Source organism: Chlorocebus sabaeus, chromosome 5 (assembly GCF_047675955.1).
Source record: "Chlorocebus sabaeus isolate Y175 chromosome 5, mChlSab1.0.hap1, whole genome shotgun sequence".
Classification (NCBI taxonomy): domain Eukaryota; kingdom Metazoa; phylum Chordata; class Mammalia; order Primates; family Cercopithecidae; genus Chlorocebus; species Chlorocebus sabaeus.
Genome location: NC_132908.1, coordinates 36,334,438 through 36,361,768, shown reverse-complemented (window position 1 = coordinate 36,361,768; position 27,331 = coordinate 36,334,438).

The following is a 27,331-nucleotide window of genomic DNA, read 5'->3' as shown; positions in this document are numbered from 1 at the left end:
GGGAAAGATGTAACTCGGTGAGATGAATAAACAGAATTGAGAGCAGTTTCTCAGAAAGCTTCTTTCCAGTTTGGAACGGAAGATATTTCCTTTTTCACCATAGCCCTCTATGGGCTTCCAAATATCCCTTTGCCAATTCCACAAGAACAGCCTTAGCGAAAGGCTTCTTGAAGGGAAAGATGTAACTCTGTGAGATGAATTAACAGAACACAGAGCAGTTTCTCAGAAAGCTTCTTTCCAGTTTTGAACGGAAGTTATTTCCTTTTTCACCGTAGCCCTCTATGGGCTTCCAAATATCCCTTTGCCAATTCCACAAGAACAGCCTTAGCGAAAGGCTTCTTGAAAGGAAAGATGTCACTCGGTGAGATGAATTAACAGAACACAGAGCAGTCTCTCAGAAAGCTTCTTTCCAGTTTTGAACGGAAGATATTTCCTTTTTCACCGTAGCCCTCTATGGGCTTCCAAATATCACTTTGCCAATTCCTTAAGAACAGCCTTAGCGAAAAGTTTGTTGAAGGGAAAGATGTAACTCTGTGAGATGAATTAACAGAACACAGAGCAGTTTCTCCGAAAGCTTCTGTCCACTTTTTATCGGAAGATAATTACTTTTTCACCATAGCCCTCTATGGGCTTCCAAATATCCCTTTGACAATTCCACAAGAATAGCCTTAGCGAAAGGCTTTTTGAAGGGAAAGATGTAACTCTGTGAGATGAATTAACAGAACACAGAGCAGTTTCTCAGAAAGCTTCTTTCCAGTTTTGAACGGAAGATATTTCCTTTTTCACCATACCCCTCTATGGGCTTCCAAATATCCCTTTGCCAATTCCACAAGAACAGCCTTAGCGAAAGGCTTCTTGAAGGGAAAGATGTAACTCTGTGAGATGAATTAAGAGAACACAGAGCAGTTTCTCAGAAAGCTTCTTTCCAGTTTTGAACGGAGGATATTTCCTTTTTCACCATAGCCCTCTATGGGCTTCCAAATATCCCTTTGCCAAGTCCACAAGAACAGCCTTAGCGAAAGGCTTCTTGAAGGGAAAGATGTAACTCTGTGAGATGAATGAACAGAACACAGAGCAGTTTCTCAGAAAGCTTCTTTCCAGTTTTGAACGGAAGATATTTCCTTTTTCACCATAGGCCTCTAAGGGCTTCCAAATATCCCTTTGCCAATTCCACAAGAACAGCCTTAGCGAAAGGCTTGTTGAAGGGAAAGATGTAACTCTGTGAGATGAATTAAGAGAACACAGAGCAGTTTCTCAGAAAGCTTCTTTCCAGTTTTGAACGGAGGATATTTCCTTTTTCACCGTAGCCCTCTATGGGCTTCCAAATATCCCTTTGCCAAGTCCACAAGAACAGCCTTAGCGAAAGGCTTCTTGAAAGGAAAGATGTAACTCGGTGAGATGAATTCAGAGATCACAGAGCAGTTTCTCAGAAAGCTTCTTTCCAGTTTTGAACGGAAGATATTTCCTTTTTCACCATAGGCCTCTATGGGCTTCCAAATATTCCTTTGGCAATTCCACAAGAACAGCCTTAGCGAAAGGCTTCTTGAGGGAAAGATGTAACTCTGTGAGATGAATTAAGAGAACACAGAGCAGTTTCTCAGTAAGCTTCTTTCCAGTTTTCAACGGAAGATATTTCCTTTTTCACCATAGCCCTCTATGGGCTTCCAAATATCACTTTGCCAATTCCTTAAGAACAGCCTTAGCGAAAGGCTTGTTGAAGGGAAATATGTAACTCTGTGAGATGAATTAACAGAACACAGAGCAGTTTCTCCGAAAGCTTCTTTCCACTTTTGATCGGAAGATAATTACTTTTTCACCATAGCCCTCTATGGGCTTCCAAATATCCCTTTGCAAATTCCACAAGAATAGCCTTAGCGAAAGGCTTGTTGAAGGGAAAGATGTAACTCTGTGAGATGAATTAACAGAACACAGAGCCGTTTCTCAGAAAGCTTCTTTCAACTTTTGAACGGAAGATATTTCCTTTTTCACCAGAGGCCTCTAGGAGATCCAAATATCCCTTTTCCAATTCCACAAGAACAGCCTTAGCGAAAGGCTTCTTGAAGGGAAAGATGTAACTCTGTGAGATGAATTAGCAGAACACAGAGCAGTTTCTCAGAAAGCTTCTTTCCAGTTTTGAACGGAAGATAATTCCTTTTTCACCAGAGCCCTCTATGGGCTTCCACATATCCCTTTGCCAATTCCACAAGAACAGCCTTCGCGAAAGGCTTCTTGAAGGGAAAGATGTAACTCGGTGAGATGAATTAACAGAACACAGAGCAGTTTCTCAGAAAGCTTCTTTCCAGTTTTGAACGGAGGATATTTCCTTTTTCACCGTAGCCCTCTATGGGCTTCCAAATATCCCTTTGCCAATTCCACAAGAACAGCCTTAGCGAAAGGCTTCTTGAAGGGAAAGATGTAACTCTGTGAGATGAATGAACAGAACACAGAGCAGTTTCTCAGAAAGCTTCTTTCCACTTTTGAACGGAAGATATTTCCTTTTTCACCATAGGCCTCTAAGGGCTTCCAAATATCCCTTTGCCAATTCCACAAGAACAGCCTTAGCGAAAGGCTTGTTGAAGGGAAAGATGTAACTCTGTGAGATGAATTAAGAGAACACAGAGCAGTTTCTCAGAAAGCTTCTTTCCAGTTTTGAACGGAGGATATTTCCTTTTTCACCCTAGCCCTCTATGGGCTTCCAAATATCCCTTTGCCAAGTCCACAAGAACAGCCTTAGCGAAAGGCTTCCTGAAAGGAAAGATGTAACTCGGTGAGATGAATTCAGAGAACACAGAGCAGTTTCTCAGAAAGCTTCTTTCCAGTTTTGAACGGAAGATATTTCCTTTTTCACCATAGGCCTCTATGGGCTTCCAAATATTCCTTTGGCAATTCCACAAGAACAGCCTTAGCGAAAGGCTTCTTGAGGGAAAGATGTAACTCTGTGAGATGAATTAAGAGAACACAGAGCAGATTCTCAGAAAGCTTCTTTCCAGTTTTGAACGGAAGATATTCATTTTTCATCATAGCCCTCTAAGGGCTTCCAATTATCCCTTTGCCAATTCCACAAGAACAGCCTTAGGGAAAGGCTTCTTGAAGGGAAAGATGTAACTCGGTGAGATGAATAAACAGAATAGAGAGCAGTTTCTCAGAAAGCTTCTTTCCAGTTTGGAACGGAAGATATTCCCTTTTTCACCATAGCCCTCTATGGGTTTCCAAATATCCCTTTGCCAATTCCACAAGAACAGCCTTAGCGAAAGGCTTCTTGAAGGGAAAGATGTAACTCTGTGAGATGAATTAACAGAACACAGAGCAGTTTCTCAGAAAGCTTCTTTCCAGTTTTGAACGGAAGATATTTCCTTTTTCACCGTAGCCCTCTATGGGCTTCCAAATATCCCTTTGCCAATTCCACAAGAACAGCCTTAGCGAAAGGCTTCTTGAAAGGAAAGATGTAACTCGGTGAGATGAATTAACAGAACACAGAGGAGTTTCTCAGAAAGCTTCTTTCCAGTTTTGAACGGAAGATATTTCCTTTTTCACCGTAGCCCTCTATGGGCTTCCAAATATCACTTTGCCAATTCCTTAAGAACAGCCTTAGCGAAAGGTTTGTTGAAGGGAAAGATGTAACTCTGTGAGATGAATTAACAGAACACAGAGCAGTTTTTCCGAAAGCTTCTGTCCACTTTTGATCGGAAGATAATTCCTTTTTCACCATAGCCCTCTATGGGCTTCCAAATATCCCTTTGCCAATTCCACAAGAATAGCCTTAGCGAAAGGCTTTTTGAAGGGAAAGATGTAACTCTGTGAGATGAATTAACAGAACACAGAGCAGTTTCTCAGAAAGCTTCTTTCCACTTTTGAACGGAAGATATTTCCTTTTTCACCGTAGCCCTCTATGGGCTTCCAAATATCCCTTTGCCAATTCCACAAGAACAGCCTCAGCGAAAGGCTTTTTGAAGGGAAAGATGTAACTCGGTGAGATGAATTAACAGAACACACAGCAGTTTCTCAGAAAGCTTCTTTCCAGTTTTGAACGGAAGATATTTCCTTTTTCACCATAGGCCTCTAAGGGCTTCCAAATATCCCTTTGCCAATTCCACAAGAACAGCCTTAGCGAAAGGCTTGTTGAAGGGAAAGATGTAACTCTGTTAGATGAATTAATAGAACACAGAGCAGTTTCTCCGAAAGCTTCTTTCCACTTTTGAACGGAAGATATTTCCTTTTTCACCATAGGCCTCTATGTGCTTCCAAATATCCCTTTGCCAATTCCAGAAGAACAGACTTAGCGAAAGGCTTCTTGAAGGGAAAGATGTAACTCTGTGAGATGAATTAAGAGAACACAGAGCAGTTTCTCAGAAAGCTTCTTTCCAGTTTTGAACGGAAGATATTTCCTTTTTCACCATAGCCCTCTATGGGCTTCCAAATATCCCTTTGCCAATTCCACAAGAACTGCCTTAGCTAAAGGCTTCTTGAAGGGAAATATGTAACTCTGTGAGATGAATTAACAGAACACAGAGCAGTTTCTCAGAAAGCTTCTTTCCACTTTTGAACGGAAGGTATTTCCTTTTTCAAAAGTAGGCCTTTAAGGGCTTCCAAATATCCCTTTACCAATTCCACAAGAACAGCCTTAGCGAAACGCTTCTTGAAGGGAAAGATGTAACTCTGCGAGATGAATTAACAGAACACAGAGCAGTTTCTCAGAAAGCTTCTTTCCAATTTTGAACGGAAGATATTTCCTTTTTCACCGTAGCCCTCTAGGGGTTTCCAAATATCACTTTGCCAATTCCTCAAGAACAGCCTTAGCGAAAGGCTTCTTGAAGGGAAAGATGTAACTCTGTGAGATGAATTAACAGAACACAGAGCAGTTTCTCAGAAAGCTTCCTTCCAGTTCTGAACATAAGATATTTCCTTTTTCACCGTAGCCCTCTATGGGCTTCCAAATATCCCTTTGCCAATTCCACAAGAATAGCCTTAGCGAAAGGCTTTTTGAAGGGAAAGATGTAACTCTGTTAGATGAATTAAGAGAACACAGAGCAGTTTCTCAGTAAGCTTCTTTCCAGTTTTCAACGGAAGGTATTTCCTATTTCACCATAGCCCTCTATGGGCTTCCAAATATCCCTTTGCCAATTCCACAAGAACAGCCTTAGCGAAAGGTTTCTTGAAGGGAAAGATGTAACTCTGTGAGATGAATTAAGAGAACACAGAGCAGTTTCTCAGAAAGCTTCTTTCCAGTTTTGAACGGAAGATATTTCCTTTCTCACCATAGCCCTCTATGGGCTTCCAAATATCCCTTTGCCAATTCCACAAGAAGAGCCTTAGCGAAAGGCTTCTTGAAAGGAAATATGTAACTCTGTGAGTTGAATTAACAGAACACAGATCAGTTTCTCAGAAAGCTTCCTTCCAGTTTTGAACGGAAGATATTTCCTTTTTCACCATAGCCCTCTATGGGCTTCCAAATATCCCTTTGCCAATTCCACAAGAACTGCCTTAGCGAAAGGCTTCTTGAAGGGAAATATGTAACTCTGTGAGATGAATTAACAGAACACAGAGCAGTTTCTCAGAAAGCTTCTTTCCACTTTTGAACGGAAGATATTTCCTTTTTCACCATAGCCCTCTATGGGCTTCCAAATATCCCTTTGCCAATTCCACAAGAACAGCCTTAGCGAAAGGCTTCTTGAAGGGAAAGATGTAACTCTGTGAGATGAATTAAGAGAACACAGAGCAGTTTCTCAGAAAGCTTCTTTCCAGTTTTGAACGGAGTATATTTCCTTTTTCACCATAGCCCTCTAAGGGCTTCCAAATATCCCTTTACCAATTCCACAAGAACAGCCTTAGCGAAAGGCTTCTTGAAGGGAAAGATGTAACTCTGCGAGATGAATTAACAGAACACAGAGCAGTTTCTCAGAAAGCTTCTTTCCAGTTTTGAACGGAAGATATTTCCTTTTTCACCGTAGCCCTCTATGGGCTTCCTAATATCCCTTTGCCAATTCCACAAGAACAGCCTTAGCGAAAGGCTTCTTGAAGGGAAAGATGTAACTCTGTGAGATGAATTAACAGAACACAGAGCAGTTTCTCAGAAAGCTTCTTTCCAGTTTTGAACGTAAGATATTTCCTTTTTCACCATAGCCATCTAGGGGCTTCCAAATATCACTTTGCCAATTCCTCAAGAACAGCCTTAGCGAAAGGCTTCTTGAAGGGAAAGATGTAACTCTGTGAGATGAATTAACAGAACACAGAGCAGTTTCTCAGAAACCTTCTTTCCACTTTTGAAAGAAAGATATTTCATTTTTCACCATAGCCCTCTATGGGCTTCCAAATATCCCTTTGCCAATTCCACAAGAACAGCCTTAGCGAAAGGCTTCTTGAAGGGAAAGATGTAACTCTGTGAGATGAATTAACAGAACACAGAGCAGTTTCTCAGAAAGCTTCCTTCCAGTTCTGAACGGAAGATATTTCCTTTTTCACCATAGCCCTCTATGGGCTTCCAAATATCCCTTTGCCAATTCCACAAGAATAGCCTTAGCGAAAGGCTTTTTGAAGGGAAAGATGTAACTCTGTGAGATAAATTAAGAGAACACAGAGCAGTTTCTCAGTAAGCTTCTTTCCAGTTTTCAACGGAAGATATTTCCTTTTTCACCAAAGCCCTCTATAGGCTTCCAAATATCCCTTTGCCAATTCCACAAGAACAGCCTTAGCGAAAGGCTTCTTGAAGGGAAAGATGTAACTCAGTGAGATTAATTAAGAGAACACAGAGCAGTTTCTCAGAAAGCTTCTTTCCAGTTTTGAACGGAAGATATTTCCTTTTTCACCATAGCCCTCTATGGGCTTCCAAATATCCCTTTGCCAATTCCACAAGAACAGCCTTAGCGAAAGGCTTCTTGAAAGGAAATATGTAACTCTGTGAGATGAATTAACAGAACACAGAGCAGTTTCTCAGAAAGCTTCCTTCCAGTTTTGAACGGAAGATATTTCCTTTTTCACCAGAGCCCTCTATGGGCTTCCAAATATCCCTTTGCCAATTCCACAAGAACTGCCTTAGCGAAAGGCTTCTTGAAGGGAAATATGTAACTCTGTGAGATGAATTAACAGAACACAGAGCAGTTTCTCAGAAAGCTTCTTTCCACTTTTGAACGGAAGATATTTCCTTTTTCACCATAGGCCTCTATGGGCTTCCAAATATTCCTTTGGCAATTCCACAAGAACAGCCTTAGCGAAAGGCTTCTTGAAGCGAAATATGTAACTCTGTGAGATGAATTAAGAGAACACAGAGCAGTTTCTCAGAAAGCTTCTTTCCAGTTTTGAACGGAAGATATTTCCTCTTTCAACATAGCCCTCTAAGGGCTTCCAAATATCCCTTTGCCAATTCCACAAGAACAGCCTTAGCGAAAGGCTTCTTGAAGGGAAAGATGTAACTCGGTGAGATGAATTAACAGAACACAGAGCAGTTTCTCAGAAAGCTTCTTTCCAGTTTTGAACGGAAGATATTTCCTTTTTCACCATAGCCCTCTATGGGCTTCCAAATATCACTTTGCCAATTCCACAAGAACAGCCTTAGCGAAAGGCTTCTTGAAGGGAAAGATGTAACTCTGTGAGATGAATTAAGAGAACACAGAGCAGTTTCTCAGAAAGCTTCTTTCCAGTTTTGAACGGAAGATATTTCCTTTTCCACCGTAGCCCTCTATGGGCTTCCAAATATCCCTTTGCCAATTCCACAAGAACAGCCTTAGCGAAAGGCTTCTTGAAGGGAAAGATGTAACTCTGTGAGATGAATTAAGAGAACACAGAGCAGTTTCTCAGAAAGCTTCTTTCCAGTTTTGAACGGAGTATATTTCCTTTTTCACCATAGCCCTCTAAGGGCTTCCAAATATCCCTTTACCAATTTCACAAGATCAGCCTTAGCGAAAGGCTTCTTGAAGGGAAAGATGTAACTCTGCGAGATGAATTAACAGAACACAGAGCAGTTTCTCAGAAAGCTTCTTTCCAGTTTTGAACGGAAGATATTTCCTTTTTCACCGTAGCCCTCTAGGGGCTTCCAAATATCACTTTGCCAATTCCTCAAGAACAGCCTTAGCGAAAGGCTTCTTGAAGGGAAATATGTATCTCTGTGAGATGAATTAACAGAACACAGAGCAGTTTCTCAGAAACCTTCTTTCCACTTTTGAACGGAAGATATTTCCTTTTTCACCATAGCCCTCTATGGGCTTCCAAATATCCCTTTGCCAATTCCACAAGAACAGCCTTAGCGAAAGGCTTCTTGAAGGGAAAGATGTAACTCTGTGAGATGAATTAACAGAACACAGAGCAGTTTCTCAGAAAGCTTCTTTCCAGTTTTGAACGGAAGATATTTCCTTTATCACCATAGCCCTCTATGGGCTTCCAAATATCCCTTTGCCAAGTCCACAAGAATAGCCTTAGCGAAAGGCTTTTTGAAGGGAAAGATGTAACTCTGTGAGATGAATTAAGAGAACACAGAGCAGTTTCTCAGTAAGCTTCTTTCCAGTTTTCAACGGAAGATATTTCCTTTTTCACCATAGCCCTCTATGGGCTTCCAAATATCCCTTTGCCAATTCCACAAGAACAGCCTTAGCGAAAGGCTTCTTGAAAGGAAATATGTAACTCTGTGAGTTGAATTAACAGAACACAGAGCAGTTTCTCAGAACGCTTCCTTCCAGTTTTGAACGGAAGATATTTCCTTTTTCACCATAGCCCTCTATGGGCTTCCAAATATCCCTTTGCCAATTCCACAAGAACTGCCTTAGCGAAAGGCTTCTTGAAGGGCAATATGTAACTCTGTGAGATGAATTAACAGAACACAGAGCAGTTTCTCAGGAAGCCTCTTTCCACTTTTGAACGGAAGATATTTCCTTTTTCACCATAGCCCTCTATGGGCTTCCAAATATCCCTTTGCCAATTCCACAAGAACAGCCTTAGCGAAAGGATTCTTGAAGGGAAAGATGTAACTCTGTGAGATGAATTAAGAGAACACAGAGCAGTTTCTCAGAAAGCTTCTTTCCAGTTTTGAACGGAGGATATTTCCTTTTTCACCATAGCCCTCTAAGGGCTTCCAAATATCCCTTTACCAATTCCACAAGAACAGCCTTAGCGAAAGGCTTCTTGAAGGGAAAGATGTAACTCTGCGAGATGAATTAACAGACCACAGAGCAGTTTCTCAGAAAGCTTCTTTCCAGTTTTGAACGGAAGATATTTCCTTTTTCACCGTAGCCCTCGATGGGCTTCCAAATATCCCTTTGCCAATTCCACAAGAACAGCCTTAGGGAAAGGCTTCTTGAAGGGAAAGATGTAACTCTGTGAGATGAATTAACAGAACACAGAGCAGTTTCTCAGAAAGCTTCTTTCCAGTTTTGAACGGAAGATATTTCCTTTTTCACCATAGCCCTCTATGGGCTTCCAAATATCCCTTTGCCAATTCCACAAGAACAGCCTTAGCGAAAGGCTTCTTGAAGGGAAAGATGTAACTCGGTGAGATGAATTAACAGAACACACAGCAGTTTCTCAGAAAGCTTCTTTCCAGTTTTGAACGGAAGATATTTCCTTTTTCACCATAGCCCTCTATGGGCTTCCAAATATCCCTTTGCCAATTCCACAAGAACAGCCTTAGCGAAATTCTTCTTGAAGGGAAAGATGTAACTCTGTGAGATGAATGAACAGAACACAGAGGAGTTTCTCAGAAAGCTTCTTTCCAGTTTTGAACGGAAGATATATCCTTTTTCACCATAGGCCTCTAAGGGCTTCCAAATATCCCTTTGCCAATTCCACAAGAACAGCCTTAGCGAAAGGCTTGTTGAAGGGAAAGATGTAACTGTGTTAGATGAATTAACAGAACACAGAGCAGTTTCTCCGAAAGCTTCTTTCCACTTTTGAACGGAAGATATTTCCTTTTTCACCATAGGCCTCTATGTGCTTCCAAATATCCCTTTGCCAATTCCAGAAGAACAGACTTAGCGAAAGGCTTCTTGAAGGGAAAGATGTAACTCTGTGAGATGAATTAAGAGAACACAGAGCAGTTTCTCAGAAAGCTTCTTTCCAGTTTTGAACGGAAGATATTTCCTTTTTCACCATAGCCCTCTATGGGCTTCCAAATATCCCTTTGCCAATTCCACAAGAACTGCCTTAGCTAAAGGCTTCTTGAAGGGAAATATGTAACTCTGTGAGATGAATTAACAGAACACAGAGCAGTTTCTCAGAAAGCTTCTTTCCACTTTTGAACGGAAGGTATTTCCTTTTTCAAAAGTAGGCCTCTAAGGGCTTCCAAATATCCCTTTGCCAATTCCACAAGAACAGCCTTTGCGAAAGGCTTGTTGAAGGGAAAGATGTAACTCTGTGAGATGAATTAACAGAACACAGAGCAGTTTCTCCGAAAGCTTCTTTCCAGTTTTGAACGGAAGTTATTTCCTTTTTCACCGTAGCCCTCTATGGGCTTCCAAATATCCCTTTGCCAATTCCACAAGAACAGCCTTAGCGAAAGGCTTCTTGAAGGGAAAGATGTAACTCTGTGAGATGAATTAACAGAACACAGAGCAGTTTCTCCGAAAGCTTCTGTCCACTTTTGATCGGAAGATAATTCCTTTTTCACCATAGCCCTCTATGGGTTTCCAAATATCCCTTTGCCAATTCCACAAGAATAGCCTTAGCGAAAGGCTTTTTGAAGGGAAAGATGTAACTCTGTGAGATGAATTAACAGAACACAGAGCAGTTTCTCAGAAAGCTTCTTTCCAGTTTTGAACGGAGGATATTTCCTTTTTCACCGTAGCCCACTATGGGCTTCCAAATATCCCTTTGCCAATTCCACAAGAACAGCGTTAGCAAAAGGCTTCTTGAAGGGAAAGATGTAACTCGGTGAGATGAATTAACAGAACACAGAGCAGTTTCTCAGAAAGCTTCTTTCCAGTTTTGAACGGAAGATATTTCCTTTTTCACCATAGGCCTCTATGGGGTTCCAAATATCCCTTTGCCAATTCCACAAGAACAGCCTTAGCGAAAGGCTTCTTGAAGGGAAAGATGTAACTCTGTGAGATGAATTAACAGAACACAGAGCATTTTCTCAGAAAGCTTCTTTCCAGTTTTGAACGGAAGATATTTCCTTTTTCACCATAGCCCTCTATGGGCTTCCAAATATCACTTTGCCAATTCCACAAGAACAGCCTTAGCGAAAGGCTTCTTGAAGGGAAAGATGTAACTCTGTGAGATGAATTAAGAGAACACAGAGCAGTTTCTCAGAAAGCTTCTTTCCAGTTTTGAACGGAAGATATTTCCTTTTTCACTATAGCCCTGTATGGGCTTCCAAATATCCCTTTGCCAATTCCACAAGAACAGCCTTAGCGAAAGGCTTCTTGAAAGGAAAGATGTAACTCTGTGAGATGAATTAAGAGAACACAGAGCAGTTTCTCAGAAAGCTTATTTCAACTTTTGAACGGAAGATATTTCCTTTTTCACCAGAGGGCTCTAGGACATCCAAATATCCCTTTTCCAATTCCACAAGAACAGCCTTAGCGAAAGGCTTCTTGAAGGGAAAGATGTAACTCTGTGAGATGAATTAACAGAACACAGAGCAGTTTCTAAGAAAGCTTCTTTCCAGTTTTGAACGGAAGATATTTCCTTTTTCACCATAGCCCTCTATGGGCTTAAAAATATCACTTTGCCAATTCCACAAGAACAGCCTTAGCGAAAGGTTTCTTGAAGTGAAAGATGTAACTCTGTGAGATGAATAAACAGAACACAGAGCAGTTTCTCAGAAAGTTTCTTTCCAGTTTTGAACGGAAGATATTTCCTTTTTCACCATAGCCCTCTATGGGGTTCCAAATATCCCTTTGCCAATTCCACAAGAACAGCCTTAGCGAAAGGCTTCTTGAAGGGAAAGATGTAACTCTGTGAGATGAATTAACAGATCACAGAGCAGTTTCTCAGAAAGCTTCCTTCCAGTTCTGAACGGAAGATATTTCCTTTTTCACCATAGCCCTCTATGGGCTTCCAAATATCCCTTTGCCAATTCCACAAGAATAGCCTTAGTGAAAGGCTTTTTGAAGGGAAAGATGTAACTCTGTGAGATGAATTAAGAGAACACAGAGCAGTTTCTCAGTAAGCTTCTTTCCAGTTTTCAACGGAAGATATTTCCTTTTTCACCATAGCCCTCTATGGGCTTCCAAATATCCCTTTGCCAATTCCACAAGAACAGCCTTAGCGAAAGGCTTCTTGAAGGGAAAGATGTAACTCTCTGAGATGAATGAACAGAACACAGAGCAGTTTCTCAGAAAGCTTCTTTCCAGTTTTGAACGGAAGATATTTCCTTTTTCACCGTAGCCCTCTATGGGCTTCCAAATATCCCTTTGCCAATTCCACAAGAACAGCCTTAGCGAAAGGCTTCTTGAAAGGAAAGATGTAACTCTGTGAGATGAATTAACAGAACACAGAGCAGTTTCTCAGAAAGTTTCCTTCCAGTTTTGAACGGAAGATATTTCCTTTTTCACCATAGCCCTCTATGGGCTTCCAAATATCCCTTTGCCAATTCCACAAGAACTGCCTTAGCGAAAGGCTTCTGAAGGGAAATATGTAACTCTGTGAGATGAATTAGCAGAACACAGAGCAGTTTCTCAGAAAGCTTCTTTCCACTTTTGAACGGAAGATATTTCCTTTTTCACCATAGCCCTCTATGGGCTTCCAAATATCCCTTTGCCAATTCCACAAGAACAGCCTTAGCGAAAGGCTTCTTGAAGGGAAAGATGTAACTCTGTGAGATGAATTAAGAGAACATAGAGCAGTTTCTCAGAAAGCTTCTTTCCAGTTTTGAACGGAGGATATTTCCTTTTTCACCGTAGCCCTCTATGGGCTTCCAAATATCCCCTTGCCAAGTCAACAAGAACAGCCTTAGCGAAAGGCTTCTTGAAAGGAAAGATGTAACTCGGTGAGATGAATTAACAGAACACAGAGCAGTTTCTCAGAAAGCTTCTTTCCAGTTTTGAACGGAAGATATTTCCTTTTTCACCATAGCCCTCTATGGGCTTCCACATATCCCTTTGCCAATTCCGCAAGAACAGCCTTAGCGAAAGGCTTCTTGAAGGGAAAGATGTAACTCGGTGAGATGAATTAACAGAACACAGAGCAGTTTCTCAGAAAGCTTCTTTCCAGTTTTGAACGGAAGATATTTCCTTTTTCACCATAGCCCTCTATGGGCTTCCAAATATCCCTTTGCCAATTCCACAAGAACAGCCTTAGCGAAAGGCTTCTTGAAGGGAAAGATGTAACTCTGTGAGATGAATGAACAGAACACAGAGCAGTTTCTCAGAAAGCTTCTTTCCAGTTTTGAACGGAAGATATTTCCATTTTCACCATAGCCCTCTATGGGCTTCCAAATATCCCTTTGCCAATTCCACAAGAACAGCCTTAGCGAAAGGCTTCTTGAAGGGAAAGATGTAACTCGGTGAGATGAATTAACAGAACACACAGCAGTTTCTCAGAAAGCTTCTTTCCAGTTTTGTACGGAAGATATTTCCTTTTTCACCATAGCCCTCTATGGGCTTCCAAATATCCCTTTGCCAATTCCACAGGAACAGCCTTAGCGAAATTCTTCTTGAAGGGAAAGATGTAACTCTGTGAGATGAATGAACAGAACACAGAGCAGTTTCTCAGAAAGCTTCTTTCCAGTTTTGAACGCAAGATATTTCCTTTTTCACCATAGGCCTCTAAGGGCTTCCAAATATCCCTTTGCCAATTCCACAAGAACAGCCTTAGCGAAAGGCTTGTTGAAGGGAAAGATGTAACACTGTTAGATGAATTAACAGAACACAGAGCAGTTTCTCCGAAAGCTTCTTTCCACTTTTGAACGGAAGATATTTCCTTTTTCACCATAGGCCTCTATGTGCTTCCAAATATCCCTTTGCCAATTACAGAAGAACAGACTTAGCGAAAGGCTTCTTGAAGGGAAAGATGTAACTCTGTGAGATGAATTAAGAGAACACAGAGCAGTTTCTCAGAAAGCTTCTTTCCAGTTTTGAACGGAAGATATTTCCTTTTTCACCATAGCCCTCTATGGGCTTCCAAATATCCCTTTGCCAATTCCACAAGAACTGCCTTAGCTAAAGGCTTCTTGAAGGGAAATATGTAACTCTGTGAGATGAATTAACAGAACACAGAGCAGTTTCTCAGAAAGCTTCTTTCCACTTTTGAACGGAAGGTATTTCCTTTTTCAAAAGTAGGCCTCTAAGGGTTTCCAAATATCCCTTTGCCAATTCCACAAGAACAGCCTTTGAGAAAGGCTTGTTGAAGGGAAAGATGTAACTCTGTGAGATGAATTAACAGAACACAGAGCAGTTTCTCCGAAAGCTTCTTTCCAGTTTTGAACGGAAGTTATTTCCTTTTTCACCGTAGCCCTCTATGGGCTTCCAAATATCCCATTGCCAATTCCACAAGAACAGCCTTAGCGAAAGGCTTCTTGAAGGGAAAGATGTAACTCTGTGAGATGAATTAACAGAACACAGAGCAGTTTCTCCGAAAGCTTCTGTCCACTTTTGATCGGAAGATAATTCCTTTTTCACCATAGCCCTCTATGGGTTTCCAAATATCCCTTTGCCAATTCCACAAGAATAGCCTTAGCGAAAGGCTTTTTGAAGGGAAAGATGTAACTCTGTGAGATGAATTAACAGAACACAGAGCAGTTTCTCAGAAAGCTTCTTTCCAGTTTTGAACGGAGGATATTTCCTTTTTCACCGTAGCCCACTATGGCCTTCCAAATATCCCTTTGCCAATTCCACAAGAACAGCGTTAGCAAAAGGCTTCTTGAAGGGAAAGATGTAACTCGGTGAGATGAATTAACAGAACACAGAGCAGTTTCTCAGAAAGCTTCTTTCCAGTTTTGAACGGAAGATATTTCCTTTTTCACCATAGGCCTCTATGGGGTTCCAAATATCCCTTTGCCAATTCCTCAAGAACAGCCTTAGCGAAAGGCTTCTTGAAGGGAAAGATGTAACTCTGTGAGATGAATTAACAGAACACAGAGCATTTTCTCAGAAAGCTTCTTTCCTGTTTTGAACGGAAGATATTTCCTTTTTCACCATAGCCCTCCATGGGCTTCCAAATATCACTTTGCCAATTCCACAAGAACAGCCTTAGCGAAAGGCTTCTTGAAGGGAAAGATGTAACTCTGTGAGATGAATTAAGAGAACACAGAGCAGTTTCTCAGAAAGCTTCTTTCAACTTTTGAACGGAAGATATTTCCTTTTTCACCATAGCCCTCTATGTGCTTCCAAATATCCCTTTGCCAATTCCACAAGAACAGCCTTAGCGAAAGGTTTCTTGAAGTGAAAGATGTAACTCTGTGAGATGAATAAACAGAACACAGAGCAGTTTCTCAGAAAGTTTCTTTCCAGTTTTGAACGGAAGATATTTCCTTTTTCACCATAGCCCTCTATGGGCTTCCACATATCCCTTTGCCAATTCCACAAGAACAGCCTTAGCGAAAGGCTTGTTGAAGGGAAAGATGTAACTCTGTGAGATGAATTAACAGAACACAGAGCAGTTTCTCCGAAAGCTTCTGTCCACTTTTGATCGGAAGATAATTCCTTCTTCACCATAGCCCTCTATGGGCTTCCAAATATCCCTTTGCCAATTCCACAAGAATAGCCTTAGCGAAAGGCTTTTTGAAGGGAAAGATGTAACTCTGTGAGATGAATTAACAGAACACAGAGCAGTTTCTCAGAAAGCTTCTTTCCACTTTTGAACGGAAGATATTTCCTTTTTCACCGTAGCCCTCTATGGGCTTCCAAATATCCCTTTGCCAATTCCACAAGAACAGCCTCAGCGAAAGGCTTCTTGAAGGGAAAGATGTAACTCTGTGAGATGAATGAAGAGAACACAGAGCAGTTTCTCAGAAAGCTTCTTTCCAGTTTTGAACGGAGGATATTTCCTTTTTCACCGTAGCCCACTATGGGCTTCCAAATATCCCTTTGCCAATTCCACAAGAACAGCGTTAGCAAAAGGCTTCTTGAAGGGAAAGATGTAACTCTGTGAGATGAATTAACAGAACACAGAGCAGTTTCTCAGAAAGCTTCTTTCCAGTTTTGAACGGAAGATATTTCCTTTTTCACCATAGGCCTCTATGGGGTTCCAAATATCCCTTTGCCAATTCCACAAGAACAGCCTTAGCGAAAGGCTTCTTGAAGTGAAAGATGTAACTCTGTGAGATGAATTAACAGAACACAGAGCATTTTCTCAGAAAGCTTCTTTCCAGTTTTGAACGGAAGATATTTCCTTTTTCACCATAGCCCTCTATGGGCTTCCAAATATCACTTTGCCAATTCCACAAGAACAGCCTTAGCGAAAGGCTTCTTGAAGGGAAAGATGTAACTCTGTGAGATGAATTAAGAGAACACAGAGCAGTTTCTCAGAAAGCTTCTTTCCAGTTTTGAACGGAAGATATTTCCTTTTTCACTATAACCCTGTATGGGCTTCCAAATATCCCTTTGCCAATTCCACAAGAACAGCCTTAGCGAAAGGCTTCTTGAAAGGAAAGATGTAACTCTGTGAGATGAATTAAGAGAACACAGAGCAGTTTCTCAGAAAGCTTCTTTCAACTTTTGAACGGAAGATACTTCCTTTTTCACCAGAGGGCTCTAGGACATCCAAATATCCCTTTTCCAATTCCACAAGAACAGCCTTAGCGAAAGGCTTCTTGAAGGGAAAGATGTAACTCTGTGAGATGAATTAACAGAACACAGAGCAGTTTCTAAGAAAGCTTCTTTCCAGTTTTGAACGGAAGATATTTCCTTTTTCACCATAGCCCTCTATGGGCTTAAAAATATCACTTTGCCAATTCCACAAGAACAGCCTTAGCGAAAGGTTTCTTGAAGTGAAAGATGTAACTCTGTGAGATGAATAAACAGAACACAGAGCAGTTTCTCAGAAAGTTTCTTTCCAGTTTTGAACGGAAGATATTTCCTTTTTCACCATAGCCCTCTATGGGCTTCCACATATCCCTTTGCCAATTCCACAAGAACAGCCTTAGCGAAAGGCTTGTTGAAGGGAAAGATGTAACTCTGTGAGATGAATTAACAGAACACAGAGCAGTTTCTCAGAAAGCTTCTTTCCAGTTTTGAACGGAAGATATTTCCTTTTTCACCATAGCCCTCTATGGGCTTCCAAATATCCCTTTGCCAATTCCACCAGAATAGCCTTAGCGAAAGGCTTCTTGAAGGGAAAGATGTAACTCTGTGAGATGAATGAAGAGAACACAGAGCAGTTTCTCAGAAAGCTTCTTTCCAGTTTTGAACGGAGGATATTTCCTTTTTCACCGTAGCCCACTATGGGCTTCCAAATATCCCTTTGCCAATTCCACAAGAACAGCGTTAGCAAAAGGCTTCTTGAAGGGAAAGATGTAACTCGGTGAGATGAATTAACAGAACACAGACCAGTTTCTCAGAAAGCTTCTTTCCAGTTTTGAACGGAAGATATTTCCTTTTTCACCATAGGCCTCTATGGGGTTCCAAATATCCCTTTGCCAATTCCACAAGAACAGCCTTAGCGAAAGGCTTCTTGAAGGGAAAGATGTAACTCTGTGAGATGAATTAAGAGAACACAGAGCATTTTCTCAGAAAGCTTCTTTCCAGTTTTGAACGGAAGATATTTCCTTTTTCACCATAGCCCTCTATGGGCTTCCAAATATCACTTTGCCAATTCCACAAGAACAGCCTTAGCGAAAGGCCTCTTGAAGGGAAAGATGTAACTCTGTGAGATGAATTAACAGAACACAGAGCAGTTTCTCAGAAAGCTTCTTTCCAGTTTTGAACGCAAGATATTTCCTTTTTCACTATAGCCCTCTATGGACTTCCAAATATCCCTTTGCCAATATCACAAGAACAGCCTTAGCGAAAGGCTTCTTGAAAGGAAAGATGTAACTCTGTGAGATGAATTAAGAGAACACAGAGCAGTTTCTCAGAAAGCTTCTTTCCAGTTTTGAACGGAAGATATTTCCTTTTTCACCATAGCCCTCTAAGGGCTTCCAAATATCCCTTTACCAATTCCACAAGAACAGCCTTAGCGAAAGGCTTCTTGAATGGAAAGATGTAACTCTGCGAGATGAATTAACAGAACACAGAGCAGTTTCTCAGAAAGCTTCTTTCCAGTTTTGAACGGAAGATATTTCCTTTTTCACCGTAGCCCTCTATGAGCTTCCATATATCCCTTTGCCAATTCCACAAGAACAGCCTTAGCGAAAGGCTTCTTGAAGGGAAAGATGTAACTCTGTGAGATGAATTAACAGAACACAGAGCAGTTTCTCAGAAAGCTTCTTTCCAGTTTTGAACGGAAGATATTTCCTTATTCACCATAGCCCTCTATGGGCTTCCAAATATCACTTTGCCAATTCCACAAGAACAGCCTTAGCGAAAGGCTTCTTGAAGAGAAAGATGTAACTCTGTGAGATGAATTAACAGAACACAGAGCAGTCTCAGAAAGCTTCTTTGCAGTTTTGAACTGAAGATATTTCCTTTTTCACCATATCCCTCTTTGGGCTTCCAAATATCACTTTGCCAATTCCTCAAGAACTGCCTTAGCGAAAGGCTTGTTGAAGGGAAAGATGTAACTCTGTGAGATGAATTAACAGAACACAGAGCAGTTTCTCAGAAAGCTTCTTTCCATTTTTGAACGGAAGATATTTCCTTTTTCACCATAGCCCTCTATGGGCTTCCAAATATCCCTTTGCCAATTCCACAAGAACAACCTTAGCGAAAGGCTTCTTGAAGGGAAAGATGTAACTCAGTGAGATGAATTAAGAGAACACAGAGCAGTTTCTCCGAAAGCTTCTTTCCAGTTTTAAACGGAAGATATTTCCTTATTCACCATAGCCCTCTATGGGCTTCCAAATATCCGTTTGCCAATTCCACAAGAACAGACTTAGCGAAAGGCTTCTTGAAAGGAAATATGTAACTCTGTGAGATGAATTAACGGAACACAGAGCAGTTTCTCAGAAAGCTTCCTTCCAGTTTTGAACGGAAGATATTTCCTTTTTCACCATAGCCCTCTATGGGCTTCCAAATATCCCTTTGCCAATTCCACAAGAACAGCCTTAGCGAAAGGCTTCTTGAAGGGAAAGATGTAACTCTGTGAGATGAATTAACAGAACACAGAGCAGTTTCTCGGAAAGCTTCTTTCCACTTTTGAACGGAAGATATTTCCTTTTCCACCGTAGCCCTCTATGGGCTTCCAAATATCCCTTTGCCAATTCCACAAGAACAGCCTTAGCGAAAGGCTTCTTGAAGGGAAAGATGTAACTCTGTGAGATGAATTAAGAGAACACAGAGCAGTTTCTCAGAAAGCTTCTTTCCAGTTTTGAACGGAGGATATTTCCTTTTTCACCATAGCCCTCTAAGGGCTTCCATATATCCCTTTGCCAATTCCACAAGAACAGCCTTAGCGAAAGGCTTGTCGAAGGGAAAGATGTAACTCTGTGAGATGAATTAAGAGAACACAGAGCAGTTTCTCAGAAAGCTTCTTACCAGTTTTGAACGGAGGATATTTCCTTTTTCTCCATAGCCCTCTACGGGCTTCCTAATATCCCTTTGCCAATTCCACAAGAACAGCCTTAGCGAAAGGCTTCTTGAAGGGAAAGATGTAACTCGGTGAGATGAATTAACAGAACACAGAGCAGTTTCTCAGAAAGCTTCTTTCCAGTTTTGAACGGAAGATATTTCCTTTTTCACCATAGCCCTCTATGGGCTTCCAAATATCCCTTTGCCAATTCCACAAGAACAGCCTTAGCGAAAGGCTTCTTGAAGGGAAAGATGTAACTCTGTAAGATGAATTAACAGAACACAGAGCAGTTTCTCAGAAAGCTTCTTTCCAGTTTTGAACGGAAGATATTTCCTTTTTCACCATACCCCTCTATGGGCTTCCAAATATCCCTTTGCCAATTCCACAAGAACAGCCTTAGCGAAAGGCTTCTTGAAGGGAAATATGTAACTCGGTGAGATGATATAACAGAACACAGAGCAGTTTCTCAGAAAGCTTCTTTCCAGTTTTGAACGGAAGATATTTCCTTTTTCACCGTAGCCATCTATGGGCTTCCAAATATCCCTTTGCCAATTCCACAAGAACAGCCTTAGCGAAAGGCTTCTTGAAAGGAAAGATGTAACTCTGTGAGATGAATTAAGAGAACACAGAGCAGTTTCTCAGAAAGCTTCCTTCAACTTTTGAACGGAAGATATTTCCTTTTTCACCAGAGGCCTCTAGGACATCCAAATATCCCTTTTCCAATTCCACAAGAACAGCCTTAGCGAAAGGCTTCTTGAAGGGAAAGATGTAACTCTGTGAGATGAATTAACAGAACACAGAGCAGTTTCTCAGAAAGATTCTTTCCAGTTTTGAACGGAAGATATTTCCTTTTTCACCATAGTCCTCTATGGGCTTCCAAATATCCCTTTGCCAATTCCACAAGAACAGCCTTAGCGAAAGGCTTCTTGAAGTGAAAGATGTAACTCTGTGAGATGAATAAACAGAACACAGAGCAGTTTCTCAGAAAGTTTCTTTCCAGTTTTGAACGGAAGATATTTCCTTTTTCAACATAGCCCTCTATGGGCTTCCACATATCCCTTTACCAATTCCACAAGAACAGCCTTAGCGAAAGGCTTGTTGAAGGGAAAGATGTAACTCTGTGAGATGAATTAACAGAACACAGAGCAGTTTCTCAGAAAGCTTCTTTCCAGTTTTGAACGGAAGATATTTCCTTTTTCACCATAGCCCCCTATGGGCTTCCAAATATCACTTTGCCAATTCCACAAGAACAGCCTTAGCGAAAGGCTTCTTGAAGGGAAAGATGCAACTCTGTGAGATGAATTAACAGAACACAGAGCAGTTTCTCAGAAAGCTTCTTTCCAGTTTTGAACGGAAGATATTTCCTTTTTCACCGTAGCCCTCTATGGGCTTCCAAATATCCCTTTACCAATTCCACAAGAACAGCCTTAGCGAAAGGCTTCTTGAAGGGAAAGATGTAACTCTGCGAGATGAATTAACAGAACACAGAGCAGTTTCTCAGAAAGCTTCTTTCCAGTTTTGAACGGAAGATATTTCCTTTTTCACCGTAGCCCTCTATGGGCTTCCAAATATCCCTTTTCCAATTCCACAAGAACAGCCTTGGCGAAAGGCTTCTTGAAGGGAAAGATTTAACTCTGTGAGATGAATTAACAGAACACAGAGCAGTTTCTCGGAAAGCTTCTTTCCAGTTTTGAACGGAAGATATTTCCTTTTTCACCATAGGCCTCTATGGGGATCCAAATATCCCTTTGCCAATTCCACAAGAACAGCCTTAGCGAAAGGCTTCTTGAAGGGAAAGATGTAACTCTGTGAGATGAATTAACAGAACACAGAGCAGTTTCTCGGAAAGCTTCTTTCCACTTTTGAACTGAAGATATTTCCTTTTCCACCGTAGCCCTCTATGGGCTTCCAAATATCCCTTTGCCAATTCCACAAGAACAGCCTTAGCGAAAGGCTTCTTGAAGGGAAAGATGTAACTCTGTGAGATGAATTAAGAGAACACAGAGCAGTTTCTCAGAAAGCTTCTTTCCAGTTTTGAACGGAGGATATTTCCTTTTTCACCATAGCCCTCTAAGGGCTTCCATATATCCCTTTGCCAATTCCACAAGAACAGCCTTAGCGAAAGGCTTGTTGAAGGGAAAGATGTAACTCTGTGAGATGAATTAAGAGAACACAGAGCAGTTTCTCAGAAAGCTTCTTACCAGTTTTGAACGGAGGATATTTCCTTTTTCTCCATAGCCCTCTACGGGCTTCCTAATATCCCTTTGCCAATTCCACAAGAACAGCCTTAGCGAAAGGCTTCTTGAAGGGAAAGATGTAACTCGGTGAGATGAATTAACAGAACACAGAGCAGTTTCTCAGAAAGCTTCTTTCCAGTTTTGAACGGAAGATATTTCCTTTTTCACCATAGCCCTCTATGGGCTTCCAAATATCCCTTTGCCAATTCCACAAGAACAGCCTTAGCGAAAGGCTTCTTGAAGGGAAAGATGTAACTCTGTAAGATGAATTAACAGAACACAGAGCAGTTTCTCAGAAAGCTTCTTTCCAGTTTTGAACGGAAGATATTTCCTTTTTCACCATACCCCTCTATGGGCTTCCAAATATCCCTTTGCCAATTCCACAAGAACAGCCTTAGCGAAAGGCTTCTTGAAGGGAAATATGTAACTCGGTGAGATGAATTAACAGAACACAGAGCAGTTTCTCAGAAAGCTTCTTTCCAGTTTTGAACGGAAGATATTTCCTTTTTCACCGTAGCCCTCTATGGGCTTCCAAATATCCCTTTGCCAATTCCACAAGAACAGCCTTAGCGAAAGGCTTCTTGAAAGGAAAGATGTAACTCTGTGAGATGAATTAAGAGAACACAGAGCAGTTTCTCAGAAAGCTTCCTTCAACTTTTGAACGGAAGATATTTCCTTTTTCACCAGAGGCCTCTAGGACATCCAAATATCCCTTTTCCAATTCCACAAGAACAGCCTTAGCGAAAGGCTTCTTGAAGGGAAAGATGTAACTCTGTGAGATGAATTAACAGAACACAGAGCAGTTTCTCAGAAAGATTCTTTCCAGTTTTGAACGGAAGATATTTCCTTTTTCACCATAGTCCTCTATGGGCTTCCAAATATCCCTTTGCCAATTCCACAAGAACAGCCTTAGCGAAAGGCTTCTTGAAGTGAAAGATGTAACTCTGTGAGATGAATAAACAGAACACAGAGCAGTTTCTCAGAAAGTTTCTTTCCAGTTTTGAACGGAAGATATTTCCTTTTTCACCATAGCCCTCTATGGGCTTCCACATATCCCTTTGCCAATTCCACAAGAACAGCCTTAGCGAAAGGCTTGTTGAAGGGAAAGATGTAACTCTGTGAGATGAATTAACAGAACACAGAGCAGTTTCTCAGAAAGCTTCTTTCCAGTTTTGAACGGAAGATATTTCCTTTTTCACCATAGCCCTCTATGGGCTTCCAAATAACCCTTTGCCAATTCCACAAGAATAGCCTTAGCGAAAGGCTTCTTGAAGGGAAAGATGTAACTCTGTGAGATGAATGAAGAGAACACAGAGCAGTTTCTCAGAAAGCTTCTTTCCAGTTTTGAACGGAGGATATTTCCTTTTTCACCGTAGCCCACTATGGGCTTCCAAATATCCCTTTGCCAATTCCTCAAGAACAGCGTTAGCAAAAGGCTTCTTGAAGGGAAAGATGTAACTCGGTGAGATGAATTAACAGAACACAGAGCAGTTTCTCAGAAAGCTTCTTTCCAGTTTTGAACGGAAGATATTTCCTTTTTCACCATAGGCCTCTATGGGGATCCAAATATCCCTTTGCCAATTCCACAAGAACAGCCTTAGCGAAAGGCTTCTTGAAGGGAAAGATGTAACTCTGTGAGATGAATTAAGAGAACACAGAGCATTTTCTCAGAAAGCTTCTTTCCAGTTTTGAACGGAAGATATTTCCTTTTTCACCATAGCCCCCTATGGGCTTCCAAATATCACTTTGCCAATTCCACAAGAACAGCCTTAGCGAAAGGCTTCTTGAAGGGAAAGATGCAACTCTGTGAGATGAATTAACAGAACACAGAGCAGTTTCTCAGAAAGCTTCTTTCCAGTTTTGAACGGAAGATATTTCCTTTTTCACCGTAGCCCTCTATGGGCTTCCAAATATCCCTTTACCAATTCCACAAGAACAGCCTTAGCGAAAGGCTTCTTGAAGGGAAAGATGTAACTCTGCGAGATGAATTAACAGAACACAGAGCAGTTTCTCAGAAAGCTTCTTTCCAGTTTTGAACGGAAGATATTTCCTTTTTCACCGTAGCCCCCTATGGGCTTCCAAATATCCCTTTGCCAATTCCACAAGAACAGCCTTAGCGAAAGGCTTCTTGAAGGGAAAGATTTAACTCTGTGAGATGAATTAACAGAACACAGAGCAGTTTCTCAGAAAGCTTCTTTCCAGTTTTGAACGGAAGATATTTCCTTTTTCACCATAGCCTTCTAGGGGCTTCCAAATATCACTTTGCCAATTCCTCAAGAACAGCCTTAGCGAAAGGCTTCTTGAAGGGAAAGATGTAACTCTGTGAGATGAATTAAGAGAACACAGAGCAGTTTCTCAGAAAGCTTCTTTCCAGTTTTGAACGGAGGATATTTCCTTTTTCACCATAGCCCTCTAAGTTCTTCCAAATATCCCTTTACCAATTCCACAAGAAGAGCCTTAGCGAAGGGCTTCTTGAAGGGAAAGATGTAACTCTGCGAGATGAATTAACAGAACACAGAGCAGTTTCTCAGAAAGCTTCCTTCCAGTTCTGAACGTAAGATATTTCCTTTTTCACCGTAGCCCTCTATGGGCTTCCAAATATCCCTTTGCCAATTCCACAAGAATAGCCTTAGCGAAAGGCTTTTTGAAGGGAAAGATGTAACTCTGTTAGATGAATTAAGAGAACACAGAGCAGTTTCTCAGTAAGCTTCTTTCCAGTTTTCAACGGAAGGTATTTCCTTTTTCACCATAGCCCTCTATGGGCTTCCAAATATCCCTTTGCCAATTCCACAAGAACAGCCTTAGCGAAAGGTTTCTTGAAGGGAAAGATGTAACTCTGTGAGATGAATTAAGAGAACACAGAGCAGTTTCTCAGAAAGCTTCTTTCCAGTTTTGAACGGAAGATATTTCCTTTCTCACCATAGCCCCCTATGGCTTCCAAATATCCCTTTGCCAATTCCACAAGAAGAGCCTTAGCGAAAGGCTTCTTGAAAGGAAATATGTAACTCTGTGAGTTGAATTAACAGAACACAGATCAGTTTCTCAGAACGCTTCCTTCCAGTTTTGAACGGAAGATATTTCCTTTTTCACCATAGCCCTCTATGGGCTTCCAAATATCCCTTTGCCAATTCCACAAGAACTGCCTTAGCGAAAGGCTTCTTGAAGGGAAATATGTAACTCTGTGAGATGAATTAACAGAACACAGAGCAGTTTCTCAGAAAGCTTCTTTCCACTTTTGAACGGAAGATATTTCCTTTTTCACCATAGCCCTCTATGGGCTTCCAAATATCCCTTTGCCAATTCCACAAGAACAGCCTTAGCGAAAGGCTTCTTGAAGGGAAAGATGTAACTCTGTGAGATGAATTAACAGAACACAGAGCAGTTTCTCAGAAAGCTTCTTTCCAGTTTTGAACGTAAGATATTTCCTTTTTCACCATAGCCCTCTAGGGGCTTCCAAATATCACTTTGCCAATTCCTCAAGAACAGCCTTAGCGAAAGGCTTCTTGAAGGGAAAGATGTAACTCTGTGAGATGAATTAACAGAACACAGAGCAGTTTCTCAGAAACCTTCTTTCCACTTTTGAAAGAAAGATATTTCCTTTTTCACCATAGCCCTCTATGGGCTTCCAAATATCCCTTTGCCAATTCCACAAGAACAGCCTTAGCGAAAGGCTTCTTGAAGGGAAAGATGTAACTCTGTGAGATGAATTAACAGAACACAGAGCAGTTTCTCAGAAAGCTTCCTTCCAGTTCTGAACGGAAGATATTTCCTTTTTCACCATAGCCCTCTATGGGCTTCCAAATATCCCTTTGCCAATTCCACAAGAATAGCCTTAGCGAAAGGCTTTTTGAAGGGAAAGATGTAACTCTGTGAGATGAATTAAGAGAACACAGAGCAGTTTCTCAGTAAGCTTCTTTCCAGTTTTCAACGGAAGATATTTCCTTTTTCACCAAAGCCCTCTATGGGCTTCCAAATATCCCTTTGCCAATTCCACAAGAACAGCCTTAGCGAAAGGCTTCTTGAAGGGAAAGATGTAACTCAGTGAGATGAATTAAGAGAACACAGAGCAGTTTCTCAGAAAGCTTCTTTCCAGTTTTGAACGGAAGATATTTCCTTTTTCACCATAGCCCTCTATGGGCTTCCAAATATCCCTTTGCCAATTCCACAAGAACAGCCTTAGCGAAAGGCTTCTTGAAAGGAAATATGTAACTCTGTGAGATGAATTAACAGAACACAGAGCAGTTTCTCAGAAAGCTTCCTTCCAGTTTTGAACGGAAGATATTTCCTTTTTCACCATAGCCCTCTATGGGCTTCCAAATATCCCTTTGCCAATTCCACAAGAACTGCCTTAGCGAAAGGCTTCTTGAAGGGAAATATGTAACTCTGTGAGATGAATTAACAGAACACAGAGCAGTTTCTCAGAAAGCTTCTTTCCAGTTTTGAACGGAAGATATTTCCTTTTTCACCATAGCCCTCTATGGGCTTCCAAATATCACTTTGCCAATTCCACAAGAACAGCCTTAGCGAAAGGCTTCTTGAAGGGAAAGATGTAACTCTGTGAGATGAATTAAGAGAACACAGAGCAGTTTCTAAGAAAGCTTCTTTCCAGTTTTGAACGGAAGATATTTCCTTTTCCACCGTAGCCCTCTATGGGCTTCCAAATATCCCTTTGCCAATTCCACAAGAACAGCCTTAGCGAAAGGCTTCTTGAAGGGAAAGATGTAACTCTGCGAGATGAATTAACAGAACACAGAGCAGTTTCTCAGAAAGCTTCTTTCCAGTTTTGAACGGAAGATATTTCCTTTTTCACCGTAGCCCTCTAGGGGCTTCCAAATATCACTTTGCCAATTCCTCAAGAACAGCCTTAGCGAAAGGCTTCTTGAAGGGAAAGATGTAACTCTGTGAGATGAATTAACAGAACACAGAGCAGTTTCTCAGAAACCTTCTTTCCACTTTTGAACGGAAGATATTTCCTTTTTCACCATAGCCCTCTATGGGCTTCCAAATATCCCTTTGCCAATTCCACAAGAACAGCCTTAGCGAAAGGCTTCTTGAAGGGAAAGATGTAACTCTGTGAGATGAATTAACAGAACACAGAGCAGTTTCTCAGAAAGCTTCCTTCCAGTTCTGAACGGAAGATATTTCCTTTTTCACCATAGCCCTCTATGGGCTTCCAAATATCCCTTTGCCAATTGCACAAGAATAGCCTTAGCGAAAGGCTTTTTGAAGGGAAAGATGTAACTCTGTGAGATGAATTAAGAGAACACAGAGCAGTTTCTCAGTAAGCTTCTTTCCAGTTTTCAACGGAAGATATTTCCTTTTTCACCGTAGCCCTCTATGGGCTTCCAAATATCCCTTTGCCAATTCCACAAGAACAGCCTTAGCGAAAGGCTTCTTGAAGGGAAAGATGTAACTCTGTGAGATGAATGAAAAGAACACAGAGCAGTTTCTCAGAAAGCTTCTTTCCAGTTTTGAACGGAAGATATTTCCTTTTTCACCATAGGCCTCTAAGGGCTTCCAAATATCCCTTTGCCAATTCCACAAGAACAGCCTTAGCGAAAGGC